Source organism: Sus scrofa, unplaced genomic scaffold (genome assembly GCF_000003025.6).
Source record: "Sus scrofa isolate TJ Tabasco breed Duroc unplaced genomic scaffold, Sscrofa11.1 Contig1212, whole genome shotgun sequence".
Classification (NCBI taxonomy): Eukaryota; Metazoa; Chordata; class Mammalia; order Artiodactyla; family Suidae; genus Sus; species Sus scrofa.
Window position 1 is genome coordinate 10923 of NW_018084834.1, and position 10656 is coordinate 21578.

The window sequence follows — 10656 nt, forward strand, 5'->3', positions numbered from 1 at the left end:
TCTCTGTGGAGTTTTCTTGCAGACCACAGTGGAGGGGAGTAGGTAGTGCTTGCTGTATGGGTAACAGGAAAAATGATTGAGTGACAGAAAGAGACAAGAAAGACAAATGCCATCTGATATCATTTATATATGGAATCTAAAATATGTCACAAGTTGGATTTCCCATTGTAGCACAGGGGAAATGAATCCAATTAGGAACCATGAGGTTGCAGGTTTGATTCCTGCCCTCACTCAGTCGTTTAAGTATCTGGTGTTGCTGTGAGTTGTGGTGTAGGTCACAGACATGGCTCAGATCTGGCACTGCTGTGGCTATGGCGTAGGCCAGCAGCTGTGGCTCTGATTAGACTCCTAGTCTGGGAACCTCCATATGCCACAGGTGGGGCCCTAAAAAGCAATAATAATAATAATAATAATAATAATAATAGTAAAGTACAATAAAATATGGCACAAATGAACCTATCTGCAAGAGGTAAACAGACTCACAGACATAGAGAACAGACTTGTGGTTGCCAAGGGGAAGTGAGAGGGAATGGGATGAACTGGGAGTTTGGGGTTTGTAGCTCCAAACTATTTCATTTAGAATGGATAAGCAATAAGGTCATGCTGTGCAACCTAGGGAAATATATCCAATCTCTTGGGATAAAACATGATGGAAGATGGCATGAAAAAGATGTATACATATGTATGACTTGGTCAATATGCCCTACAGCAGACATTGACACAGCACTGTAAGTCAACTATACTCTGATGAAAATAAAATAAAATAACATCACAAAAATAACTGGCAAAGGATATTTAAGGATAGATGATACCATGCTGTACAGTAGAAAAAATATACATGTAAAGAAATGATAAAAAAAATAAAGATAGATGATAGATCTCTCTATCGATCTTGCTCCTGGATTTTACTTCAACTGTCCACTTTCTCCTCCATACCCATAATCAGCCAAATCAACCACAAAAGGAGACATAAAAATCAGAGTCTTGGGGTCCACTCCTACTCAGGAAAATGAAAACTATTTAAAATAATATACATCAGATGTATCTGTGGTTAAACCTCTGCACTTCTGCTTGGAACTTTCAGAGAGTCTGAAAACAATGAAATTAAGTCATAGTATTTACATAATAAAAAATTAATTTTGAACCCTTGGTGTTCCACTAATTCTTAGTGTGTGAGGGGGTAAATTCTTAGAATCCTCAGTTTAGGATTGTCAGCTGAGTTGATTCCTTTTTTTTTTTTTTGATAAAAAACCCACTCAATTAGAATGAAACAAATAATGGTTGCCCTCTCTGCAGTAACTATGTGATGGATGCATAAAGAAAGCAGAGTTTAAATTCTTAATATTTTGTAACTAATAATTATGAGGCTAATTCTCACCTTACTGGATATAAATATCCCTTTATATAATGTTATTATTTCCTTACATCCCATACATTTGGTTTGTTTATACTAATGCATTCTTCACATATGAAGAGAAAGAACAGAGGCTTATTTATTTCTGATTCCCAAGAGCCTACCTCTTGTTGGCACAGAGGAGACACCCAGGATTTAAAAAAAGCCAGAAAGAGAAAGACAAATACCATATGATATCCCTTACATCTGGAATCTAATATCTGGCACAAAGGAATCTTTCCACAGAAAAGAAAATCATGGACTTGGAGAACAGCCTTGTGGTTGCCAAGAGGGAAGGGGAGGGAGTGGGAGGGACTGGGATCTTGGGGTAAATAGATGCAGAATGTTGCCTTCAGGATGGATTAGCAATGGGATCCTGCTAGTGTAGCACTGGGAACTCTGTCTAGTCAATTATGATGGAACATGTAAAGTGAGAAAAAAGAATGTACACATGTACGTATACATGGGTCACCATGCTGTACAGTAGGAAAAACATATATATAAAGAAATTTTTAAAAAGCCAGTTAAGTGTTGAATAAACCCTTCCATTTTCATAAAAATAAAGTAAATTGCCTATGGCTTCCAAGCAGTGGATCATTCATGCTGGTGTTTCCACCCTTCAGAATGTCCCATAAGACGAGGACAAGATAAAATCATGCTTGACCATGTGATTTTCTATTGGACCTATTATTTCCCATTTAGTAGCACCTACAGGATTCAGTCATTGAAAAACCATTGCAGAAATTTTCATAAGTATGAGGAAAAAAGGAGTCAGAAATATGAGAACACTACATTTTATTTCATGGGCTGATATGTATTTTAGGGTTTCATGTCATTCAATGCTCCAATGCCCTCAGACAGGAAAGGATTCGACCTCTCTGCAATGTAATCTACAAAACATCATTAAATTTTAGGAATTGTATTTAGTGAATAAATACATTATTTCAATGTTGATTGACTTTCTTTCTAAAAAATGATGCACTATTTACCAGTTACAAACCCTTATACTTCCACACTTGGTTTGGTGGTGAGTATTAGACTCTTTATTTCCAAGAAGGAAGAGAAGCCCAGAGATGAGGAGAGATTTACACACACTCCACATATAGGGGGTGAAAAACCCAGGACTCAAATAGTGATCTGCTTATTTATGTACCAGTTCTCAGTCACCTCCACTGTAGACAGAGTGAGTCTTTTCTAACCTACTTGGGCCTCAGATGTGAAATGAAGGTAGAAGAATTGATTGATCCTCTTTTGGTTCAGTGAGTCTACCTGTGAATTTTGAGAATGAGACAGTAATTTACAGGGGCCATAGTGTCACTAACATGATTGATTACAGGAATTTTTATAAATAGTCAAGTTATTCAGTCCAGTTTTAAAACCCAAGTTTGAAATAATTTCCTATGCAAGATGAAAATGTCACATGTAGGTGTCATGAAATTATCACAAGATAGACTTCAGGAAGGGAGAGACAAATAACATATGCTATGACTTACATGTGGAATCTAAAATATGGCACAAATGAAACACCTACAAAACAGAAACAGACTCATGGATAAAGAGAACAGACTTACGGTTGCCAAGGAGAATGGGGGAGGCAGTGGGATGGATGGTGAGCTTGGGTTTAGTAGATGCAAACTATTACATTTAGAATGGATAAGCAATGAGGTTCTACTGTACAGCATGGGGAACTATATCCAATGTCTTGGGATAGAACTTGGTGGAAGATAGCATGCTAAAAAGAATGTGTATATATATATTATATATATGTATGACTGGGCCACTGTGCTCTATAGGAGAAATTCACACTGTAAATCAACTATACTTTAATAAAAAAAATAAAAATAAAGATACAACAGAAATAGTTTTTCAAGTGACCCTTTGTAAAAGTTGATGTGGTTGATAGAAAGTAATTTTTGGATTGAAACAAATATAAGCAATTAATACTAGCAAAACTGAATATTCACCAATTCCTAGAAATTGAGCTAATCCCCACTCACAGTTGGTATACATATTCTCATTTGTATGATACAAAGTTTGGTATAAGAATTTTCATAGGACTGTTGTAAAAGGAAACTGATATAAATAGTAATATAAAATATGTAAGTTAACTAATAAATAAAACATGATTATTTAGTTACAGTAAATGTATGTGAAGTATATAGGTTAAATATGTTAAATCTATATTAAAACCTATAAACATAAATTTGTAAACTAAATAAAGTGATGTTTTGACTTACAGAATTATGGGCATCAGGAAAAATGTTTGAAGTACTTGTTTGTACTTAACAAAGAGGCTTCACCTCAAAGTTGAGGGAAAATACATTTTAGAGAAAATATGGGTGGTATTCTGCTAAGGTGAGATCTTAAGAACTCTCCTTATAGATATAGAAATTAATATTGGCATCATGGAAACAGTGACAAGGAAATATACCCATCAACTTCACGTCACTGGTCGCTTTTTGGGGACAGGTATACAGAGGGATGGGATTGAGCTGAGATCCAAGAAAAGCCAAATGGTATCAGTTATGTTTCACACCCCAATAAAATATGAGAACTGAAACAAGTATTATTAAATGCTCATATTTAATAAGTGACCGTGCATATTATGAGGGCAATTATAAGTAATTTTTATGGAGCTTTCTCTAAGTGTTGGGCAATATTCCAAGGCAGTGATTATTAATCCCAGATTCTCATTAGTGTGGCTGAGAAAGTCACCTGCAGAGATCCTGATACTGGTTCTAGGCTGAGGGTGTGTTGTCTGTGTATTTTTAAAATAAGTATGCATGAATTATCAACAAACTGGTACTTAAAACCACTGGTCTAAGCAATATTAATGATTTTGTCAAACTTTCTTTCAGTAGTTCTATTAGGTAGCTTCAATTATTTTTTTTATGTAAAATGACATCATCTGTGAATAGAAATTATTTTATTTTATTCTTATACAATTCTATTTAATTATTTTATTTCCTTTTTTTTTATTTTCCCACTGTACAGCAAGGGGGTCAGGTTATCCTTACATGTATACATTGCAATTACAGTTTTTCCCCCACCCTTTCTTCTGTTGCAACATGAGTATCTAGACATAGTTCTCAATGCTATTCAGTGGGATCTCCTTGTAAATCTATTCTAGGTTGTGTCTGATAAACCCAAGCTCCAGATCCCTCCCACTCCCTCCCCCTCCCATCAGGCAGCCACAAGTCTCTTATCCAAGTCCATGATTTTTATTTCCTTTCTAATTTTAATGTTTTTAATTTTTTTCTTATATAATGACTCTCTAGTCAAGACTTTCAGTGCTATTATAGTAAGGAAATTTCCTAGATGTGTTTACATTATTTATTTTGATTTTTTTCGCCATCAAATCATAGAGTGACATGTCAAAATAATGAAACTGAATTACAATCAGGTAGCAAAAGTAAGGGAATTGCAATTCCTGTATCAGGAAAGATTGACATGCAAACCTGCTAGCTAGATGTGAGAAGGCTGGGTCATACTCTGGGCTCTGGGACCTCCCCTAGTGCTAAGCTCCTCAGCTGTAAATGAGAGATTTATGGTCAGGAAAACAAGCCTATTAGGTGTCTGAAGCCTATTAGCTCCACATCATTAGTATCAGGAAACTCAAGTCAAAACCCCATTGAAATATCACTTCTCATATGTTAGGATGGCAATTACATATAAAAGAGACAACAAGTGTTGGTGAAGCTGTGGAGAAAAGGGAACCCTTGCACCTGATTGGTGGGAATGAATATTGGTACAGCCATTATGGAAAACAGAAAGGAAGTCTCTTAAAAATTAAAAATTGCTACTAATTGAACTAGAACTACCACATAATGCAGCAACTCCACTACAGGATATATCCCAAATAAATGAAATCAGGAGAAATGTCTGCCCTCCCATGTTTTTTAAAGCATTATTCAACTTGCAAAAATATGGAAACAACCAACATGTCTGTTGGCAGATGAGGGGATAAAGGAAATGTATTTAGACAAAGGAATACTATTCAGCCATAAAAGAAGGAACTCCTGCCATTTGTGACAACATGGATGGTACTGGAGAGAATTATGCTTATCAAAATATGCCAAACATAGAAAGACAAATACTGTATGATCTCACTTATGTGTAGAATCTAAGAAAATGGAACTCAGGGGATCATCTGGATTAGATCTGTAGTTATGAGGGTCAAGAGGTGGAGCAAGTGAGCAGATGTTGGTCAAAGGGCACAAACTTTCAATTATAAAATGAATAAGTTGGGGGATCTAATTTACAGTAGGATAACAATAGTTAACAATTATGTATTATATTCTTGAAATCTGATAGATAGTTCTGCTTAACCGTCACCATACACACACACACACACACACACACACACACACAAAGAGTAAATAGTAACTGTAGGTGATGGATATGTTAATTAACTTGATTGTGATAATTATTCACAATGTCTGTATGTCTTTATAAAAACCTTCCAGTTGAACAATTTTATGCAGTTTTTTTCAGTCATACTTCAAGAAACTGGGGGAAAAAAAAGAAAAAAAACAGAGAAGTGGTATTATTCAGATACTAGAGAAGAGAGCCCAAGATAAGTAAAATATTCTCAAGCGCCAGAGATTTTACTGAGATGGTATTGTCTTGAAACAAAAACCCTGTATAAAATGAGTTTTTAAGAGTTTTTAAAATTTCATTATTATTTAATCATTGACAGAAGCTCTATTTCTAAAGATACCATTTTCATAGTCATTAATCTATGTGATTTTGTGCAATTAACTAAATCAAGCTTATCTAAATTCAAAGTCCACCAAAGCCAAAAATATGATGTATAAACTATGTAAACTTTAAAATAAAACATTTATATTTGAGTAATCACTTATTTTAAGGAGGGCAGACAGAAAAAACAAAAATGATAAATCTCTGAATATTGCATAAAATGTTCCTTTTTTTCTTTCCTTTTCTTTTTACAGCCACACCTACAGTATATGGAAGTTCCTGTACTAGTGGTTGAATTAGAGCTACAGCTGCAGCCTTTGCCACAGTCATGGCAACAATGGATCTGAGCCACATCTGTGACCTATGCTAAATATCATGGCAATACTGGCTCCTTAACCGACTGAGTCCAGGGACTGAAACTTCTTTCTCACAGACATTATCTCAGGTTCTTTTTAATTTTTTTAATTTAAGTATAGTTTGTTTACAATGTTCTCTCAATTTCTGCTCTATAGAAAGTGACCAGTCAGATACAACATTTCTTCTAATACTATTTCCATCACGTTCCAACTCAAGAGATTGGATGTAGTTCCCTGTGCTGTACAGTAGGACCTCACTGCTTATCCATTCTAAATGTCATAGTTTGCATCTACCACCCCAAACTCCCAGTCCCTCCCACTCCCTGCACCCTCCCTCCTGGCAATAGCAAGTCTGCTCTTCATGTCTCTGACATGTCTCTGTTTTGTAGATAGGATCATGTATGACATATTTTAGATTCCACGTATTAATGATCTCCTACAGTATTTTTCTCTTTCTGACTTACTTCACTTAGTGTGAGTCTCTAAATCCATCCATGTTGCTGCAAATGGCAATAGTTTGTCCTTTTTATGTTTGAGTAGTATTCCATTATATATGTATCACATCTTCTTAATCCATTCATCTGTCAGTGGACATTTAGGTTGTTTCCATGTCTTGGCTATTGTGAATAGCGCTACAATGAACATAGGGGTGCATATATATTTTTGAATTAATGTTTGTCCAGATACATGTCCAGAGGTGGGATTCCTGGACCATATGGTAGTTCTATATTTAGTTTTCTGAGGTACCTACATACTGTTTTCCGTAGTGGTTGTACCCATTTACATTCCCACTGACAGTGAAGGAGGGATCCCTTTTCTCCACACTCTCTCCAGCATTTGTTATTTGTTGACTTGTTAATAATGGCCATTATGACTGGTGTGAGATGGTATCTTATAGCGGTTTTGAGTTGTGTTTCTCTAGTAATTAATGATGTTGAGCATTTTTTCATGTGTTACTGGCTAAGTGTATGTCTTCTTTTAGAAATATCTATTTAGGTCTTCTGCCCATTTTTGCATTGGTTGCTTTTTTATTGTTGAATTTTATGAGCTATTTGTATATTTTGGAGATTAGGCCCTTGTCTGTTGCATCATTTGCTAAGATTTTTCTCCCATTCTGTGAATTATCTCTTCATTTTAAAAAATAGTTTCGTGGGAAAATAAAAATAAAAGCAAAGATAAAAAAAAATTTTCCTTTGCTGTGCAAAATCTTTTTAGTTTAATAAGGTCTTGGATTTTTTTTGGTCTTTTTATGGCCATACCAGAGCATATGAAGGCTAGGGGTTGAATCAGAGCTGTAGCCACAGGCCTAAGCCAGAACCACAGCAATACCAGATACAGGGGGTGTCTGCAACCTACACTACAGCTCATGGGACTGCCGGATCTTTAACCCACTGACCAAAGCCAGGGGTTGAACCTATATCCTCATGGATACTGGTCAGATTTGTTTCCACTGAGTCACAACAGGAACTCCTATTTTTGTTTTTAACTGACCTTATTCTAGTGGGTGGATCAAACTAGATCCAAGGACATTATTCACTGATCTAGAACAAAATATTTTAAGTATATATGAAAATACAAATAGACCCCAAGTAGCCAAAGAAATTTTGAAGAAGAGAAATATAAATGGAAGAATCAGGCTTCCTGATTTAGGACTATATTACATAGCTACAGTCATCAAAACAGTACAGTGCTGGCACAAAAACATACACATAGATCAGTGGAACAGAATAGAAAGCTCAGAAATAAACCAATGCACCGCTGGTTAACTAAACAAATAAGGCTCAAACATGAATTGCAGCAAGAAAATCTCTTCAACAAGTGGTCCTGGGAAAACTGGAGAGCTACATGTAAATGAATGAAGTTAGAACATTCCTTAACACCATACAAAAAATCAATAATGGATTAAAGACCTAAATGTAAGCCCTAACACCATAAAACTGCTAGATGAAAACATAGGCAGAATGCTCTTTGACATACGTTGGCTTCTTGAACCCCTGAGCCCCAGCAGGAACTCCTAAAATGTTTTCTGATTATGAATATTCATTTCTAATTTAGAATCCAGAGGACATGGTTCTGCGTTCATAGAGATTTATAATTATTCTAAACGAAGGAAATAGCTAGAATTGTGTTTGAATAAAATAGTATTTCTGTAACTATGTCTTGATTTCTTTAAATTCAAAGTATGTTTTTCTTAAGGAGAAAGGCAATTTCTCATTCTACTTTATTTTAAAGGAGTAGGCTGTATTTAATTTAGATCATTATTTTCCCTAAGGTTCTTGCTCCCTTTTACCCTTGGTACTGTTTACAAAACAAGAGTGAATAGAAACAGGTAAACAACACAGAAACCAATGAGGAAAATGTTCTAAGCAGATAAAATTTGTCACACTGAGAAATATTACTGAAAGTCCTGGGGTATATGACCTTAGAAATGTATTGCTTGCAGCCTAAATATAGAAGAGTGATGCATGCCTGCTACGTGTTGCCTTCTTTTCTTTCTTTTTTTTTGGTCTATTTTGCCTTTTCTAGGGCCACTCCTATGGCATATGGAGGTTCTCAGACTAGGGATCTAATCAGAGCTGCAGCCACTGGCCTAAACCACAGCCACAGCAAGGCCAGATCTGAGGTGCATCTGCAACCTACACCACAGTTCATGGCAAACACTGGATCCTTAACCCACTGAGCAAGGTCAGGGATAGAACCTGCCACCTCATGGTTCCTAGTCACATTCGTTAACCACTGAGCCATGAAGGGAACTCCCGTCTTTCCTTATTTTCAACCCTCGTTTTTGTTTTTGTTTAAAAAAGCTGCACAGAACCAGAGATCTAACCAGAAATCTAACAAGGGTTTCAGAATTTTTCCTCCTGGGCTTCTCAGATGATCCAGAACTGCAGCCCCTCCTCTTTGTCCTGTTCCTGTCCATGTACCTGGTCACCATGTTGGGGAACCTGCTCATCATCCTGGCTGTCATCTCTGACTCCCACCTCCACACCCCCATGTACTTCTTCCTCTCCATCCTGTCCTTTGTTGACATGGGCTTCATCTCCACGACTGTCCCCAAGATGATTGTGAACATCCACACTCACAGCAGAGTCATTTCCTATGTGAGCTGCTTATCTCAAATGTCCATTTTTACTCTTTTTGTATGTATGGATGGTAGTCTACTAACTGTGATGGCCTATGACAGGTTTTGGCCATCTGTCACCCACTGCACTACACGGTCATCATGAACCCACCCCTATGTTGCTTCTTACTCTTGGTGTCTTTTTTCATCAGCCTTTTGGACTCCCAGGTGCACAATTGGATTGTGATACAACTTCCCTGCTTCAAGGATGTGGACATTTCTAATTTCTTCTGTGACCCTTCTCTACTCATCAAGCTAGCCTGTTCTGACACTTCCACCAATAACATAGTCATGTACTTTGTTGGTGCCATTTATGGTGGTACTCAGGTCTCAGGGATTCTTTTCTCTTATACTCGAATTCTTTCCTCCATTCTGAGAGTCCCTTCATCAGGTGGGAGGTCTAAAGCCTTCTCCACCTGTGGCTCTCACCTGGCAGGTGTTTGCTTATTTTATGGAACAGGCCTTGGGGTGTATCTCAGCTCAGCTGTCTCACATTCTCCCAGGAAGAATGCAGTGGCCTCAGTGTTGTACACCGTGGTCACCCCCATGCTGAATCCCTTCATCTACAGTCTGCGGAACAGTGACATCCAAAGGGCCATGAGGAGGTTTCTCAGAAAGTCAGTGTAATCTGAGTACCTGTGCCACCCATTTGGAGTGTTGGCTGGATAATGCAGCAAACTGAACATGTACACTTGAAATTCTCACTCTCTTATTACATCATTTTTGTAGCCCTTATGGACTTGATGCCTCTCCTGGCTTACTATTTCAATGGCTTTTATTTCAATGGCTAATATTTCAATGATTTTAAGGCTTTACTATGACTGGTGGAGTGTTCTAGGATCCTTTGTAGATCATAATCACTGCGTGACTGAATATTACTATATCTATGGGGATTTTATAGTTTATCTTTGGTGATTCAGGCATTCTTGAAAGATGAATAACTCTTTTTCAATATATTGAACATTTACAACTTTTCCACAGCTCTTGTGTATTCTCCATAGTAATTTCTGTTTCTTCAAATCTGCATGTGCAGGTTATGTTATGAGGATATATGATGCTGCCTCTCAACTTTGACATTTCTTCAA

The 10656-nt window shown here is 36.8% G+C and overlaps 1 pseudogene; it reads left to right on the forward strand.

Annotated features, from left to right (window-relative positions):
• Positions 1-4410: 4410 nt before the first annotated feature.
• On the forward strand, positions 4411-10198 carry LOC110258094 (annotated as a pseudogene).
• The last annotated feature ends 458 nt before the right edge of the window (positions 10199-10656 follow it).